Source organism: Protopterus annectens, chromosome 4.part0 (assembly GCF_019279795.1).
Source record: "Protopterus annectens isolate FY-2018-M chromosome 4.part0, PAN1.0, whole genome shotgun sequence".
NCBI lineage: Eukaryota > Metazoa > Chordata > Ceratodontiformes > Protopteridae > Protopterus > Protopterus annectens.
Window position 1 is genome coordinate 649,601,040 of NC_056733.1, and position 19,586 is coordinate 649,620,625.

The 19,586-nt window shown below is 44.1% G+C and overlaps 1 protein-coding gene across 1 annotated transcript in view; it reads left to right on the forward strand.

Moving 5' to 3' along the window:
* BCL7A (BAF chromatin remodeling complex subunit BCL7A) overlaps positions 1 to 19,586 on the forward strand; it is an 822,965-nt gene that overhangs the window by 251,688 nt on the left and 551,691 nt on the right. The gene's annotated exons all lie outside the window — the stretch shown is intronic.

Consider the following 19,586-nt stretch of genomic DNA (forward strand, 5'->3'; position numbering starts at 1 on the left):
AGAGTAGTTATAGTGGTAAAGAAGGAAATTGGATGTTCTTCGTTCCACATTGCTGCAGTCCTAACTATTGGGTAGTCCGCTGTCCAGTCGGCCCGAATACCAGAGTATATGGCTGACGTCGGTCAGGGCGCATTAGACTGACGTCAGTACGTCAGGGTACTAATGCGCATGACCGACGTCATATCCTCAGTCTTTTTTGCCGCATGGTCCGATGCAGAAGCAGTTTTGCGAGTGCAGGTTGGCGTTCTGAAATATTTCCGAAGTCGGAGTTTCAGACCGAATCAGAGTTGGCTAAGTACCCCGTTGGGGAACATTTTAGTTTTTCTTGCCTCAGTATTTAACCGGATGTCAGAAAAAGTGAATAACTGTATTTCTTGTGGGAAACAGATACCTCATAGGGATTACCATACCTTGTGTATACCTTGTTTAGGGCCTGAGCACGGCGTTGTTGGATGCCGCTCTTGTGCTAGGTTTAACAAACGCACTATTAAGAGAAGGTTAGACTGTGCCAGGTTAGTGTTTGGGAAGCGTTGCAATTATAAAATGCCGTCGGATGCTCCGGCGCCGCTTCCAAGAAGCGCAAGGACAAAGCGAAGCCTAGGGTTGATGAACCGGCAGTCCCGGACGTCGGTTCTTTAGAAAACTCAGTGGAGCCAGAGGTTTTGCCAGGAGTTTCTTTGGAGTCTCAGGCAGAGACTTTACTGTTACAGGATGTGCCTTCTCAGGAGGTAGGCCAGGCTGAGGGGCTTCTCAGGTAACTGTGCTTCCCTCTCTTCCCAAGGTAGTTAGAGCCTCTCCTTCTGTTTCCAAAACTTCTTTGAGAGGTAGGCCAAGTTTAGCTTCAGTGGGGTTTCTCCTAGCTCTTCAGGTTCTGTGCCTAAGAAACATATGCTTAAAATGGCAGAAGATTTGATTACTATGATTAGAGGTTCTATGCCCCCCCCTGATAAGAGGCCTAGGGTGGAACCTGAGTTTGATAGTTTTGAACAGTGTTCAGAGGCTTCTGAGTCTTCTGCGGAAGATTTGCAGGAGTATCCTCCTTATTCTGATTCTGATGTGGATGATTCCACTCCTACAGCTTCTCCTCCTGAGGATTTCTCATTTTCAGAGACTCTGCATTCCATGAGGGAGCACTTTAAATGGGAAGGACAGGATTACTCTGATTCCAGGAAAAGGCTTAGGGAATTCTTGTTTTACCCCAGCATAGGCCCTTAGCTATACCTCCTGTGTTGAATGTGGTGGAAGATGTTTTTGCAGAGGCCTCTCTGAACCCTGATTCTTTGCCTCCTGCTCCTGTTAAGCCTGATAGGTACTATAGGGTGCCTGAAGCTCATAAGTATCTTTTAAGAGTCCTAGGGCAGACCCGGAAACTGTTTCTCAGGGACCTAAAGGTGTTAAGGCCTCTGTGGTTAAAAACCCTGTTCCCACTGATAAAGAGGCAAGGGCTTTGGATCGATGGGGAAAGAAAGTGTATACTTCTTCCACTTTAGCCATGAGGGCGTTGAATTGTCAGTTTCACATGCTAAAATATCAAAATTATCTCCTTTCACAATTGAAATCTAAGGTGGATGCTTTGGCGGAAGGTATTGAGTGTAAAGAGTTGCTGGATTTAGTTCATGTGTCTGAACAAGTGGGTAAGCATTCTTTGCAATGTGGTTTTGATGCTGTACAGGCCTCCTCGAGGGTGGCTGCCACTAGTTCTGTTCTTCGCAGGCATGCCTGGTTGAGGGATCAGAATTTAGCTGAGCATGTTAAGACAAGGATTTTGGATGCTCCTTTACAGTCTGATGTGTTGTTTGGTTCGCCTGTGGAAGCAGTTTTAAAGAAAATGGAGGACAAAGCTAAGTCTATGCAAACTGTTAAAGATTTTTTGCAGGTGCAGCCACCGAAGTTTAGTAGAAATTGGCCTGCTAAGTAAGGGTGGACATATCCTGCTTATGATTCCCAGTCTAGGGGTAGGTCTAGACGTGGTAGGGGCAGAGCTCAAGGTTCTTTTAGGCCTAGAACGGGGAGTTCACCTGCTCAGACTTCTGGTGAGGGCAGGGGTCAGTCCTTTCGTAAGCAGACCCAATGACCTGCCTTTTCAGCTGCCAGTAGATTCTCGTCTGGCAGCTCCTTTGGGAGGAAGACTGTCTCTTTTCAAAGAAAATTGGGATTTAATTACTCAGGACAGATGGGTGTTGGATATCATTCTCCACGGTTACAGGTTTTATTTCCATACATTGCCCCCTTTCAAAGGCATGCCAGACGTTCCTCCTCCACAAAGACAAGAGGCTCACAAGCAAATTTCTCAGTTGCTCCAGATAGGGGCCATTCAGCCAGTCCCTGTATCAGAAAGGGGCCTAGGATTTTATTCTCGCCTGTTCCTAGTACCAAAGAAGGGGAACACGTGGAGACCAATTTTGGATTTATCTATCCTCAACACTTATCTGGACATTCCCAAGTTCAAGATGTTGACGTTATAACAGCTTTTACCTCTGTTGGGCAAAGATCACTGGATGGTAACTTTAGATCTCAAGGAAGCTTACCTTCATGTGCCTATAAGGCTAAGTTGCAGGAAGTATCTGCGGTTTCGAGCTGGAAATTCTCATTATCAGTTCTCTGCATTGCCCTTTGGCTTATCTACTGCCCCAAGAGTATTCACAAAGGTTCTGGCTCCAGTGTTAGCTTACTTCAGGCTAAAAGGAATTCAAATCTATCCTTACTTGGGCGACTGCCTGATTCTGGCTCAAGAAAGGAAGACCTTCTACAGCATCTGGAATATGTTATAGCAGTGCTAAGATGCCTAGGGTATTCTGTGAGCGAAATAAAGTCCAGTCTAGTACCCTCTCAAGACATGTGCTTTCTGGGTGTGAGACTGAATACAGCAGCCCAGATGGCCTTTTAACCCCGGACAAACAAAAGAGTCTATCACTTTACTTCCATCAACTTTCTCATCAGTCCGTGCTGACTGCAAGGACAGTCCTTCAAGCATTAGGGTTCATGGCATCTTGTATTCTGGTGCTTCCCAATGCCAAACTGCATATGAGGAAGCTACAATGGTATCTCAAAATGTATGGACACAGCACTGCCAGGATTTGGACACTGTCATTCAAATAATACCTTGCCTTCAAAAAGAATTTTTGTGGTGGGCTCAGGAATGTCACCTAAACAAGGGACTCTCTGTGACCCGGCCAGAGGCGAGTCAGATTTTAATGACAGATGCCTCGGACATTGCTTGGGGAGCTCATCTAAATGGGAAGTGGATACAAGACAAGTGGCCTGCCAGACTACAGCATCTACATATCAACATGAAGGAGATGTTAGCAGTCCAGTTTGCATTAATGGCTTTCAAGGAGTTACTTCTTCCAGGGCAGGTGTTGATTCTAACAGACAACACAACTGTCATGTGGTACATCAACAAGCAAGGGGGAACACATTCTTATCCTCTATGCAGGCAAGCAATGATTTTATGGGAGACTGCGCTAAGCTTGCAACTAACTCTTCAGGCAAGGTTTCTGCTGGGAGCACAGAACTCCTTAGCAGATGTGTTAAGCAGACAAATCATGGATCCCCACGAGTGGAAACTGGATCTTCATGTATTTCAGAAATTGACAGTGTCATGGGGAACTCCAGACATAGATCTGTTCGCTTCTCCACTAAACCACCAGCTGCCAAAGTTTTGCACAAAGGGGTTTCATCACACAGCTTGGAAAGTGGATGCTCTGTCTTTCATTTGGAAAAACCTTCATGTGTATGCCTTTCCACCTCTGCCTCTTCTTCCAAAGGTGCTATTAAAAGTCAGACAAGACAAGCCAAGGATGATTTTGATAGCTCCAGATTGGCCTCGGCAACACTGGTACCCACTACTAAGGAGTCTGGTAAGGAAGCCTCCGTGGCCTTTACCTTTGATTCCACATCTGTTATCTCAGAAGGACGGTCATCTGCTCAGTGTCAAGCTTCACTCTCTTCATCTAACAGCCTGGCATATTCTGTGTTGAAACACAGCAGGTCTCAACTTCCTCAACAAGTTTTAAATGTGATTATGGAAGCTAGAAGACCTAGTACAAGGAAAGTGTACGCAGAAAAATGGAAGAGATTTTTATTTTGGAGTACAGCAAAGAATTTGGAGATTTCTGAGCCTAATTTGAGTGTGGCTCTTCAATATCTTACTGAGTTATTGGACAAAGGTTTGTCCTTCTCTTCCATTAAGATTCATGCTGCAGCAATTTCAGCTCACTATGATTGTGACCCACCATTGTTTTCGCATCCTTTGTTCAAGCAGTTTCTTAGAGGGGCAAAGAATATAAGACCCCCACGTAGAGCTCCTACTCCTGCTTGGGATCTCAATTTTGTGTTGGAAAAACTTACTCTACAACCTTTTGAGCCTGCGGCTACTGCTGAATTGAAATACTTGTCATGGAAGACTGCCTTTCTGTTGGCTATTACTTCTGCAAGAAGGGTGTCTGAGTTGCAGGCCCTTATGGCAGTAGAGCCCTTTTTGATTTTCCATAAGGATAGGGTATCATTACGTACTAATCCTTCCTTTATGCCTAAGGTGGTTTCTAGTGTGGCTTTAAACCAAACTATTCATTTGCCTACTTTTTATGCGGACCCCCAAAATAAAGGGGAAAAGATTTTGCACACTTTAGATGTACATAGGCAATTGCGTTATTATTTAAGCAGGACTAAGGATTTTAGGCAGTCTCAGCAGTTGTTTGTTTCTTTTGCTTTGAGTTCACAGGGCAAGCCTGTGTCAAAACAGACTATTTCTAGGTGGATTGGGTTTTGCATTTCATTTTGTTATTCCCATCATGGCAAGGAGATTCCAGCTGGGATTAGGCCTCATTCCACTAGGGCTACTGCCACTTCAACAGCATTTCTAAGGGGGGTGGCAACTAAGGATATTTTGGAGGCAGCTACTTGGAGTTCAGTGCATACTTTCTCTAAGCATTATCACCTTCCTCTCTACTCTAAGTCTAGGGCTGGTTTTGCCACAGCTATTTTGCAAGGCATGTTGTCAGCTCCTGCTTCTTTATGATTTGCCAGCCTCCCTTACCTCTGCTTTGGGATTCTACCCAATAGTTAGGACTGCAGCAATGTGGAGCGAAGAACATAGTACAGTTTTGTACCTACCATAAATGTAGATGTTCGAGGATCCACATTGCTGCAGTCCAATACCTCCCTCCTTCCCTCTGTGTTTAGGGGTGGTTGTGTAGGTGAGGTTATCTGCTGATATTTTTGTATATATTTTTGTATATAATGTACATATTTTTGGTGCAGGTATTTTGGGCCTTGTCTTTTTAGGGTCTTCTGACATCTGGGGCAAGAAAAGACTGAGGATATGACGTCGGTCATGCGCATTAGTACCCTGACGTACTGACGTCAGTCTAATGCGCCCTGACCGACGTCAGCCATATACTCTGGTATTCGGGCCGACTGGACAGCGGACTACCCAATAGTTAGGACTGCAGCAATGTGGATCCTCGAACATCTACATTTATGGTAGGTACAAAACTGTACTTTGCAGTGAACAGGAGCATCCTCATATGAGCCATGTTCTTCGGATATGATCCTTGGTTTCCTTGTTCTGAAGAATGTTGGCAGGTATTTATTATTTAGCTGAGAGTAAATTGGACAGAATGAAGTCTGAATGTAATATTAATATTTTAGCAGATTATACAATTTTATTTTAGCTTGTTTTTTTGCAAGCACAGAGATGTGAACTGTACATTTTTGGCTACAACAGTTTGTCTAGCACTTAGCAGATGAATGAGGCTATGAGCTATTAAAGAGCTACTTCGTGTTCGTACATGTTGCAGTTCCCTTAGCTTTCATTTGTCTTTTCTGTGACACTGCTAAGATGTTCATCGTGTTACACTGCTGCAGTCATCACACTTGGGTTATCCTGCCGTCAGGCTGTCCCGCAGTCGGCCAGAGTTTCAAAGTCTTGGTCCAGCGTCGGTTGCTGTTGCTTCTTCCCTGACATCAGTGCGCCAGGGGTATATAAGAAGCATCTGACGCCATTTTCTTCAGTCTTTCTTGCCGCGTGGTGCCCAAAGCAGAAGCAGTTCGCAAGTGCCGGTCGGCCGACTCCTGAGATTTTCGAAGTTGAATTTCAGATCCGAAGTCTTCAATAAAGCTAAGTACCCCATTGGGGAAACTTTTTTCTTACCTCAGACCGATGTCAGAAAAAGTTAATTGTATTTCTTGTGGGAAGCAAATACCTCATAAGGACTTCCACTCTTACTGTATTCCATGCCTAGGCCCTGATCATGACATCACTAGTTGTCGGTTTTGTGCTAGATTTAACAAACGCACTATAAAAAGACGTTTTGATTTTGCTTTGCACTACTTTGGCCGAAGGTTCAATTATACTATGCCGTCGGATCAACCGACGACCGCAATTCTGAAAAAACACAGAGATAAAGACAGGCATCCGATGTCCAAAACCGACGACTAAACCTCTTCTAGACCAGTTGCCGGTTCTCAGTGAGGCGCTTTCGCAGCCCCTGACACCCACTACCTCAGAGCAACAGGCCGCTTCCGACTCCCACGTGGAGACAACTAGGCCTCTGGAAACTCAAGGTATTGGGCCTACGGAAACTAATCCTTCAGATGGGTCTGGAGCCGCTGAACAGGCACCGGCTTCTGAGGGTGTTTTCAAACCTTCACAACTTACCATTAAATCTACAGCCAAGACAAAGGTACCATTAAAGACAAAGAAACAAGTACAGCATTCTCCTGGACAGTCCTCCATGCCTAAGAAACAGATGCTTAAAATGGCCGAAGACCTCATTACTCTAATCGGGGGTTCCCATCCCCCTCCTGAGAAAAGGCCTAGGCAGGATACAGACTATGACTCCTCTGATCAGGTTTCCATTTCCTCTGATTCCTGTTCAGACCAGGGATACGCTTTAGCCCCCTATGAGGACTCTGATGCTGAGGAATCTATCCCTTCAGCCTCTCCTACTGTGGATTACTCTTTTGGGGAAACTTTACATACCATGAGGGAACATTTCCATTGGGAAAGTCAGGAATACTCAGAATCCAAGAAAAGGCTCAGGGATTTCCTCTTACTGCCTCAGCACAGGCCCCTGGCTATTCCGCCTGTACTAGACATTGTGGATGATGTGTTCTCTGAATCCAGCTTATCTCCTGACTCTTTGCCCCCTGCTCCAGCCAAGCCAGATAGGTATTATAGAGTCCCTGACTCTCACTTTCTTTACAAAAACCCTTCTGCTGATCCAGAAACTATTTCCCCGGGTCCAAAAGGGGTTAAGGCTTCCATTGCAAAAAATCCAGTACCCTCTGACAAAGATTCCAGAGCTTTGGATAGATGGGGGAAGAAAGTATACACGTCTGCAACTTTAGCAGTAAGAGCTTTAAATTGCCAGTTTCACATGCTTAAGTACCAACAATATTTAATAGCTCAGTTAAAACAGAAAATGCTTGCTAGCTCAGAAGCTCCTGATTGTAAAGAAATGCAGGATTTATTGCGTGCAGTTGAACAGGTGGGAAAGCATACACTGCAATGTGGTTTTGATTCTTTAGAGGCCTCTTGTAGAGCCACAGTTACAAGTTCTGTTATTCGAAGACATGCTTGGTTAAAAGAACAGAGTTTACCTGAACATGTTAAGGCAAAGTTATTGGATGCTCCTTTACAACATGATACCTTGTTTGGTGTTAAGGCAGAAGAGGTGTTAAAGAAAATGGAGGATAAAGCTAAATCTATGCAAACAGTCAAGGATTTCTTACAGGTACAGCCACCTCGGTTTAGCAGAAATTGGCCAACAAAAAATTGGTTCTTTCCAGTGTCAGACACAGACAGGCCACAGAGGGGCAGATAAAGACGCCCAAGAGGCAGATCTCAACCTCAAGGCTCAAACAGACAACGACAGTGGGGCACCTCAACCCCAAAAGGAGATGAGGACAAGTCTCAACCTTACAGGAAACAGTCACAATGACTTTCACTTGCGTACGCCAATCACGTCCCTTCTGGAAGCCCCCTTAGGGGGAAAACTAGCACTTTTTTCCTCAAAACTGGCAAACAATCACCCAAGACAAATGGGTCCTGAATATTGTGTCTCAAGGTTACAGATTCCACTTCCATACTTTACCAAAGCTAAAAGGAATGCCAGACCTGCCACAAAATCAATGGGTAGAGGCACAAAAACAAATTTCAGCCCTCATGGTCATGAGAGCTATACAAAAAGTACCACAACAGGAACAAGGACAAGGATTTTACTCAAGACTCTTCCTGGTCCCCAGAAAGGACAAAGCCTGGAGGCCTGTACTGGACCTTTCAATTCTGAATACTTACCTGGATATTCCAAAATTCAAAATGTTGACATTACAGCAGCTTCTACCCATGCTGGGCAAGAAGGCTTGGCTTGTTACTCTGGACCTCAAAGAGGCATACCTGCATGTCCCTATCAGACAAAATTGCAGAAGATACCTCCGATTCAAAGCTGGTACAAAGCACTACCAATTCTCTGCACTGCCCTTTGGCTTATCTACTGCGCCCAGGGTCTTCACAAAGTGCCTGGCACCAGTAATTGCATTTTGCAGACAAAAAGGGATTCAAATATATCCATACCTGGACAACTGTCTCATTCAAGCAGAGATAAAGGACATTCTTCTACAGCATCTGGCGTTTGTGAAAAGGTTGCTAATTTCTCTAGGGTACACAGTAAACGAAAAGAAGTAAAAACTAGTGCCCTCACAACAGATTACATTCCTAGGTGCCAGCTTAAATACAACAGCCCAGATGGCTTACCTCATGCCAGACAAACAAGTGCAACTAACTCAATATTTTCAACAACTGGCAAAAACGTCCCATCTCCCTGCAAGAAAAATTCTGCAGGCCCTGGGATTCATGGCATCCTGCATACTACTAATTCCATATGCCAGACTGCATATGAGGAAATTAAAATGGTACCTAAAAAGTGTTTGGACTCAACATTCTCACAGTCTAGAAGCAGTAATTCCAATAATTCCCTGCCTACAACAGGAGTTTCGATGGTGGGCACAGGCATGTCACCTAAACAAGGGTCAGCCTTTTACCCAACCCACAGCCAGGCAAACTCTAACAACAGATGCTTCGGATTACGCCTGGAGAGCACACATGGCAGGAACATGCATTCAGGGCAAGTGGACCACAGATCAGATGCATCTTCACATCAATCAAAAAGAGATGTTGGCAGTTCAAAATGTCCTAACAGCTTTCAAGGACCTTCTACACCCAGGACAACTATTACTAAAGACAGACAACACCACAGTAATGTGGTACATAAACAAACAAGGGGGCACTCACTCTATCCCCTATGCAGGCAAGCCATGACCTTATGGAACACAGCTCTAATGTACCACGTTCACCTACAAGCACAATTCCTGCCAGGAAAGAAAAATACTCTGGCAGACGACTTGAGCAGAAATATCATGTACCCTCACGAATGGAAATTGAACCCACAAATCTTCAGCTTGATAACACAAAAATGGGGATGCCCAGACATAGATCTTTTTGCCTCCCCTCTGAATTGCCAACTACAAAAATTCTGCACAAGGACTTATCACAAACAAGCATGGAAAGTGGATGCTCTTCTGTTCAGCTGGAAAAACCTAAAAGTCCATGCCTTCCCACCAGTGCCTCTCCTTTCAAAGGTACTCCTAAAAGCCAGACAAGAAAAACCACAGATGATCCTGATTGCTCCAGACTGGCCACGCCAGCACTGGTACCCTAGCTTAAGGAACTTGGCTCAGGGCCCACCATGGATTTTGCCCCAAATTCCACACCTTCTAACTCAACAAAACAATCAGATCCTGCACGGTCAGCTCAAAACCCTAAACCTGGCTGCATGGCAGATACTTTAGTCAAACAGGCAACACCTCTCTCTAAAGCTGTTTTGGATGTCATTTTGGAGGCCAGAAGGCCTAGCACCAGGAAAGCTTACTCAGAAAAATGGAGGAGATTCTGCACCTGGAACCAGGCTCACAGCCTTGACCCTTTTGTTCCAAACATTCCCCAGATTTTACAATACTTAACTGAGATGCTGGACAGAGGCCTATCCTTTTCATCAATTAAGATTCACGCCTCTGCCATTTCTGCACATATCAACATGGATCCTCCTTTATTCTCTCATCCCTTGCTAAAGCAGTACCTCAGAGGGGCTAAAGACATAAGACCGCCCCGGAGAGCACCAACACCAACTTGGGACCTCGATTTCGTTTTGGAAAAACTGACCCTACCACCTTTTGAGCCAGCCAATACAGCCGATCTAAAATTTTTATCATGGAAAACAGCTCTGCTCCTGGCAGTAACTTCAGCACGAAGAGTCTCAGAGCTACAGGCATTAATGGCAGTGGAACCTTTTATAATTTTTCATCAGGATAGGGTATCTTTAAGGACAAACCCTACCTTCATGCCAAAGGTGGTATCTAGTGTGGCTCTTAACCAAACCATCCATTTGCCTACTTTTTATCTAAACCCCCAAAATAAAGGAGAGAAACTTCTGCATTCTTTGGACATACACAGGCAGCTACGCTTCTTCTTGGACAAAACAAAAGCTTTCAGGAAAACTGATCTACTGTTTGTAGCATATGCTGCAGGATCACAAGGCAAGGCTATCTCAAAGCAGACTATATCCAAATATATAGGACACTGTATTCGGTACTGCTACACACAGCATGGAAAATCAGTCCCTAATAACATTAGGCCTTATTCCACCAGGGCAACAGCCACTTCAGCAGCCTTTCTCAGAGGAGTACCTACCAAGGAAATGTTGGAGGCTGCAACTTGGAGTTCAGTGCACACCTTCACCAAGCATTACCAACTGCCTCTTTACTCTAAATCCAGAGCAGGATTTGCCACTGCAGTTCTGCAGGGCCTCTTGGCCAATCCTAACTCTTTATAGACCAGCCACCCAAACTTAGCTTTGGGATTCAACCCAAGTGTGATGACTGCAGCAGTGTAACACGATGAACATAGTACAGTTTTGTACCTACCGTAAATGTAGATGTTCGAGTGTTCACACTGCTGCAGTCCAGGTTCCCCTCCCTCCATTCCCCTCTGAACTAGCTGGACTTATCTATACCCTTCCATCCTATACAACCTTTGGGGTGTATTTGCTGGTAACTGAAGATATTGTTTTTATTTTATATGTATATTTTTGATTAGCAATATGTATTGCCTACCCACTTGGGGGCACCTGACATCTGCGGCAAGAAAAACTGAAGAAAATGGCGTCGGATGCATCTTATATACCCCTGACGCACTGATGTCAGGGAAGAAGCGACAGCAACCGACGCCGGACCAAGACTTTGGAACTCTGGCCAACTGCGGGACCGCCTGATGGCAGGATAACCAAAGTGTGATGACTGCAGCAGTGTGAACACTCAAACATCTACATTTATGGTAGGTACAAAACTGTACTTTAATTCACCAGACAGTTCCCCTGGGCTAATCCTAGAAAGGGGCACTTGTGTCAAGTGGATTGTCCTAGGCTGTTAGCAAATGCATCTGAGTATGACTCTGTGCACCGCTTGTAGTTTAATGGGTTGTCAGATTAATTTTTAATAAACATGAGTTTCAAGGGAAGAAAAGTTTAGTTTTTCTCATGCCAAGTCTGTTTTCAATGGGAGAATTTTTGTTTTGTTGAAAATTATTTCAAATTTTACAAAAAAACACAGACAACAAAGGTTTTAGATTAAATCCAAATCTCTGTGATAACTATAAAAGTAAAGAAAACAGTATGTACACTGAATAACTGTAACAGTAAAGGAGAAATTTTATGTAAACTGACTGGCTTGAACAGCATTTATGGTAACTGGGGAGAGACAGCCAAGTAATAGGATACTGGTTTGGCAGGTTGGAGCCTGATTCATTACCCTACATAGAGCCCTATTTGTCCATAATCTGGCCGTACTGACTCTGGAGGAGTATGCTGCAGTGATACAACAGTATTAGCCTTTCAAGTAGGTCAGAGCTATACTGAGTGTTGTCAGACAGGATAGCTATTCTTGATGACAGAGAAGACACAGGGGATCAGATATGAGGTGTAGGTGTCCTACAAGAATATAAGCCCCCCCCCCCCAAAAAAAAACAAAAAAACAGTATGCTGCAATACTTCTTTTTTTTGTATGACTTGTGGGTTGTTGACCAAAAGCTGCTTCAGAATTTATATTGTCTTTAAATGTTTTGCTTTTTTTATTGCATTAAATAACAAAATAATTCATTAGTTGGCCTGGACTGTGCAATGCAGTCTAAACATTTAATTTTGGTAATATATTTTGCAGTAATTTCCAGTCTCTAGCAACTGCAAAGGTGTTGACATTTGTCAGGTCATATAGCTTTCTTTATTTGGAGTGATCATCAGAACCATCTAATCTTCACCATCCATTTTGTAGTCATTGTTGCATTTTACTGTGATAAGTGTGCCTTCTGTGGAAGGTTGGGTGCCGGGCTGGCAGCTCAACACCGTAAAACTCCATTGCCAGTTATGAGCAGACAGGTGATCTGCTGTGGCGATCCCTAACCGGGAAAAAGCCGAAAGAAGAAGAAAAGCCTTTTCTGCAAGATTGGATTGTAGAGGGATTCTGCATTTAGTTAAAAGCTGTTACTAGTATCATAATCACAGAAGACTACAGCTTCAGCTTGTTAATGAGCTGTTTCCAGTGGCATGGAGTTTGTTTGAATCTTTCCACCCTCATTTACCAGAAGTATGGCACTGAGCAAGTCACTTAACCAGAAAGTGCTTTGGAGTAAATGAGAATTTGGTCTAGGTTCCCTAATGGTTTCCAGGACTGCATGCCTACTAACGATGAACCTGATATTGTTTGCCAGTCTCTCCCTATTGCATAGCTGATCTATTTCAGGAAATGTTATAGTAATATCACCAACACATAATTTTTAATGCAATATAGGCCACTGTTCTTCATGGACAGCAAGCACTGTATTTGCAGATAAAGCAGTGAAATGCACAGAAGTGCAAAGTTGCTTGCCAGCATCAACCTTTGCATTAGTAGTAATTTTCTTTAATGTGTAATTAGTCAGATGACTTTTACTTCTGCAAACACTTTGCATATTGGCATGTGTTATTAATATTTCTTATGTTCTCAAATACTCTTTAAACTGTAGTACACATGGCTGGATCTTTTGGTATGATAGTTGTGTCTGTATGCAATTTCAGGTAGTTCATCCAAAGCAATCAATAAAGTACATTTAATTTATTTCTTCATAACAATGAGAAGTTTACACAGTTAAAGTGACTGTAACTGAGGTGGGGTGGATTCGCTGTGGATAAAAAGTATCTTTATGATGTCCTTCATGGATGCATCTGCAGTCATAACAACTGGGTTGTCCTGTCGTCAGGCAGCCCTGCAGTCGGCCGGATTCCAAAGTCCGGGTCCGGCTTCGGCTGATGTCGCACTCCACCCGATGTCATCTCTGTTGGACTTCGGGTATAAAAGCATCAGCCGACGCCATTTTCCTCAGTCTTTCTTGCCGCGTGGCGCCCGAAGCAGAAGCTGTTCGCAAGTGCCGGTCGGTCGGATCCAGAGATTATTTCTACCGAATACTACTTCGAAGACTTCTAAAGCTAAGTACCCCGTTGGGGACTCTTTCTTGCCTCAGCCGATGTCAGAAAAAGTTAACAATTGTTTAACCTGTGGGAAACAAATACCTCATAAAGATTTCCACTCTTACTGTCTGCCTTGTTTAGGCCCAGCCCACGACGTAGCAGCCTGTTCGGCCTGTGCTTCTTTCAACCGACGCACGCTTAGGCGTCGGTCGGAGTTTGCAGAACAGTTTTTCGGTTCTGATTTTGCGTACATTATGCCGTCGGATCCTCCGACTACCCAATCTACCAAAAAACGCAAAGATAAAGACCGACACTCGCGGTCCGCGGTTTCGGCCGAAACCATGGTTAAGCAAAACGCGAGTGTCTCGGTTTCGGCCGAAACCGAGAAAACTGATCAAAGTACAGCTGAACCTATTCCTACAACTGAGTCCCCTGCTACAACTCTTGAATCGACCTCAGAAATTTTACCAACTACGGTGGTTGACTTATCAGACACCATCCCCTTGGATGTCTCTACCCCAGCACGTGGTGCTGCTAGGCCTCCAGCAGCCATGTCCATTAAGGCCTTCGCCAGGGCTAAAGCAGCCAAGACTACTAAAACAGTGCTTGTTAAACCCCCCACATCCAGGCCCTCTTCTAGTTCTCAAATGCTTACTTTGGCAGAAGATTTAATTTCTTTAATTAGAGGATCTCAATCTCACCCAGACAGGGCCTCTCAGCCCCCAGAGAAGAGACCTAGGGCAGAGCCCCCTGAGCCAGTGTCTTCTGATGATTCTGCTGATGAATCAGACATAACTGACCAGCCAGAGGCTCCCTTCTCCAATTTTGAAGATTCTGATGCTGAAGAATCCATCCCAGCTGCTTCCCCACCAGAAGAATTCTCCTTTGGGGAAACCTTGCATGCCATGCGAGAACAGTTCCAATGGCAGCAACAGGATTTTTCAGACTCCAGAAAAAGACTTAGGACCTTTCTGCACCTCCCACAGCACAGGCCCTAAGCTATACCTCCTGTTCTCTCTGTGGTGGATGATGCTTTCAATGATGTTTGCTCCGCTCCAGATTCTTTACCCCCAGCCCCTGCCAAACCAGACAGATTTTACAGGGTGCCAGATACTCATCACCACCTTTACAAGGCCCCACTTGCAGACCCAGAAACTATATCCCAGGGTCCCTAGGCAGTAGCCGCGACCATAGCTAAAAACCCTATTCCTTCTGAAAGGGAAGCAAGGTCATTAGACAGATGTGGTAAAAAGGTCTACACTTCAGCTACTCTCTCAGCTAGAGCTTTAAACTGTCAGTTTCACATGATACAATACCAAGAGTTTATGCTTGATCAGTTAACTAAAAAACTAACCACTGATGAATCTCTTGATAAGAAATATGTATTAGAGATGGTAAATAACATACAACAGGTTAGCAACCATTCCTTAAAATGTGGCTATGATGCACTGGAGGCTTCATTTAGATCAGCCATGACAGGCACAGTGATAAGAAGGCATGCATGGCTAAAGGAACAAGCTTTACGGATCATGTTAAAGCTAAGTTGCTAGATGCTCCTATGGACAAGACAAGCTTGTTTGGTACACCTGCCCAGCAGGTTATGAAGAAAATGGAAGAAAAGGCAAAATCTGTTCAAACTGTTAAAGATTTCTTGCAGGTTCAACCCCAAGGTTTAGCAGGAACTGGCCTGCCAAAATTGGTCCTTTCCTGACTCCACAAAATTTCAAAGGGGCAGGAATAGGCGTTCCAGAGGCAGAAACCAATCCAGAGGAGGTGCCTACAGAGGACGACAGTGGCAAGGTAACAACAGAGGCACAGACACAGCCACTGCCACTACATCAGCACAACCACAGTGACTTAATCCTAAATCCGCCTACCAGGGAACAAATAGCAGCTCCTCTAGGCGGAAAGTTAACCTTATTTTCAAAGAACTGGCACTACATAACAAAAGACAAGTGGATTTTACAAACCATAGATCGAGGTTACCGGTTTCACTTCCACACTTTACCAGTCAAAGAGGAATGCCAAATCTACCTCCAAATCAAAAACAGAGGCTCTCGCCAGATAATGGAGTTAGCAAACATGAGAGCTGTGGAAAGAGTGCCAACAGCAGAGCAAGGAAAGGGGTTCTATTCCAGACTATTCCTAGTTCCAAGAAAGGAAAAAAGTTGGAGACCAATTCTCGACCTGTCCACCTTAAATACATACATCATTGTCCCAAAATTCAAAATGCTGACCCTACAGCAACTTCTTCCCATGCTGGGCAAGGAGTCTTGGCTGGTAACTCTAGATCTCAAGGAGGCATACCTGCACGTCCCCATTCGACCAATCTGCAGAAGATACCTCAGATTTCTTGCAGGATCAGAGCACTATCAATTCTCAGCATTGCCCTTTGGCTTATCTACTGCCCAGAGTATTCACAAAATGCCTGGCATCAGTAATCGCCCATTGCAGACTACAGGGAATTCAAATTTACCCATACCTGGACGACTGCCTGCTACAAGGGGACAACAAAAGCAAGCTGACAACAGATTTACAAAGGGTCATTTACTTGCTACAAGCACTGGGATACACAGTCAATTTACAAAAGTCAAGGCTGATACCATCCCAAACAAGGACATTCTTGGGCGGAATTGGACACAGTAAAACAAATGGCATTCCTGACTACAGAAAAACGAAAAGAACTTCCTCTTTACTTCTTGGCACTAACAAAACTGAACAAGTTAACAGCAAGAAAAGTACTGCAGGCCTTGGGCTTCATGGCATCATGCATAATCTTGGTTCCATTTGCCAGACTACATATGAGGAAACTACAGTGGTACCTAAAGAATTTATGGTCCCAACACAGACACAGTCTAGAAACAGAAATCCCACTAATTCCATGCTTAAAACAGGAGTTCCTATGGTGGGCTCAGGCATGCCAGTCAAACCCAGGCCTACCCTTTCGCAGATGTCAAGCAAGCCAGACCATCACAACAGGCGCTTCAGACCTAGGATGGGGGGCCCACATGCTGGACAAATGCGTGCAAGGATTGTGGACACAGGATCAACTTCACCTGCACATCAATCTAAAAGAAATGCTGGCAGTAAAACTGGCAATCCAAAAGTTCAAACCATTTCTCAAAGAGGGTCAGTTGATGATAAGGACAGACAACACCACAGTCATGTGGTACATCAACAAACAGGGAGGCACTCATTCATAACCCCTATGCAGAATGACCTTGGAGCTGTGGACCCTGGCACTCAGCTACAACATCCAGTTACAGGCAATATTTGTACCGGGGAAAGACAATACTCTAGCAGACATATTAAGCAGAACCACTTCGGATGCCCACGAATGGAAGCTGCACCCGGACATCTTCAAGACCATCTCAAAGAAATGGGGAATGCCACAGACAGACCTATTCGCATCACCTCTCAAACGCCAGCTCAAAAAGTACTGCACAAGGACATTCCACCCACTAGCATGGAAAGTGGACTCGCTCTCCTTCAACTGGAAAGCCCTAACAGCATATGCATTCCCACCTCTTCCTTTGATACACAAGGTACTACTAAAAATCAAGGAAGAACGTCCAAGGATAATCCTGATAGCTCCAAACTGGCCAAGACAACACTGGTACCCACTACTGAGGAGCATGTCTCGGAACAATATGTGGCCAATACCCTGATGCCTTTGATGTTAACTCAGAACAACTACAGCATCATACATCCAAACCTAAAAACGTTGCAACTGACTGCATGGAACATCACATAGCAGCAGCTAATCCAGAACTTTCCCAGAGAGTTAAAGACATTATTCTTGAAGCACGCAGACCTTCAACAAGAAGGAACTATGCTGGAAAATGGAAAAGGTTTGTCATTTGGAGTACGGAAAGAGGAAAAGATGTGTCAAGCATAGATATGCCTAACATTCTGGAGTATCTGGCGAACTTCTTCATTCAGGCCTGTGCTACTCCTCCATCAAGATACATGCATCAGCTATTTCGGCAGAATACAGCTTTGATCCACCTGTTTCTACGCACCCTTTGCTCAGGCAGTTCCTCAGAGGAATCAAGAATGTAAAACCTCCAAGGAAACCACCATTACCAGCTTGGGATTTAAACTTTGTGCTAGAAAAGTTGACACTATCACCCTTTGAACCAGCAGCAACAGCAGACCTACAACACCTGTCATGGAAAACTGCTTTCCTACTGGCAATTACTTCAGCAAGGAGGGTTTCAGAACTACAGGCCTTAATGGCAGTGCAACCCTTCCTAATCTTCCACCAAGATAGAGTGTCCATGAGGACTAATCCTACATTTATGCCCAAGGTGGTATCCAGAGTGTCTTTAAACCAGGCAATCCACCTACCTACCTTCTTTCCCAACCCACAAAACAGAGGGGAAAGAATACTGCATACCTTGGATGTACATAGACAGCTACGCTACTACTTGGACAGAACAAAAAATAGCAGAAAGACTGACCAACCTTTTGTAGCCTATGCAACAGGCAGGGAAAGGAAAAGCTATTTCCAAACAGACAATCTCCAAATGGATAGGAAATTGCATACGATTCTGTTACTCCTTCCATGGAAAACCAATTCCACAGAACATAAGACCTCATTCTACAAGGGCAACAGCCACTACCACAGCCTTCTTACGAGGAGTGGCAACCAAAGACATTATTGAGGCGGCTACTTGGACCTCCGTGCATACATTTGCCAAGCATTATAATTTGCCTCTATATTCCAGATCCCGAGCAGGGTTTGCCACTGCTGTACTGCAAGGGATCCTAAACACACCATAATCTACCTTTATCCTCCTCCCTAGTTGGCTATGGTATTCTACCCAGTTGTTATGACTGCAGATGCATCCATGAAGGACATAGTACAGTTTTGTACCTACCATAAATGTAGATGTCCGAACTGGATAGCATCTGCAGTCAGGATTACCCTCCTCCTTCCCTCTGTGGTACTCCTAGGGTGTTTACCCTCCTAATAGCTAGCTGTTGGGGGGGAGTCTTTTATGGTGTATTTGTTTGTATATATGTACATACATGCTTATTGTTGTGTTTACCTCTATCTATTTGGAAACATTGGCATCTATCCAAATTTTAGCCTGCAAGAGGGCTACTGGCATCTGGGGCAAGAAACACTGAGGAAAATGGCGTCGGATGATGCTTTTATACCCGAAGTCCAACAGAGATGACGTCGGGTCGAGTGCGACATCAGCCGAAGCCGGACCCGGACTTTGGAATCCGGCCGACTGCAGGGCTGCCTGACGACAGGACAACCCAGTTGTTATGACTGCAGATGCTATCCAGTTCATCTACATTTATGGTAGGTACAAAACTGTACTTTCTTAACTGCTGATTTTTAAACTGTCTTTAATCTGACTTTGCAGGACTAGTATGCATTTGTGTGAATTAAGTTGAAATATTTTGGCTATTGTGTGTTTGTGTGAAATAAATGTGAAGTATGTGACTTTGGTCATTATTAATTTTTTGACACTGTTGACTGCACCCTTCTCAGATGTTAATGAAGCTCTCATTGCTGGATTTAGGGTTGTCTTTTGATAAAAATGACCCTGTTGAGCCAATAAAGTTATTTTTACTCTGTCTTTGCATGACGGGTGTACATTTGTATTAAGCAAATTAGAGTACTTTACTGTGGCCATTTTTAACACAGTCAGACACATGATGTATACACAGTCAAAAAAGCAACAGTAATTGTTGAGTACAGATATTGGTGGATTATAAAGACAGCAGGCTGACTGGCCTTTTGTGGTTGAAATGTTAAAAAATGGAACTTTTGTCATTATTTTTCATACGTTGTGTTTCACTGCTTAGTGGAAAATTTTCAGAACTACAAATTTAAAACACATTCTTACAAATGTTGCTGTATTAACCAAGAAAATTCTTACAAATGTTGCTGTATTAACCAAGAAATATATTTAAAAACAATCAGAAAGGCGAGTCAAAAAACACAGCAATTTATGCAGGATACTGAGAATGCGTGGGGGGCATGATTTGAAAACAGCCCAGAGCCCAAGG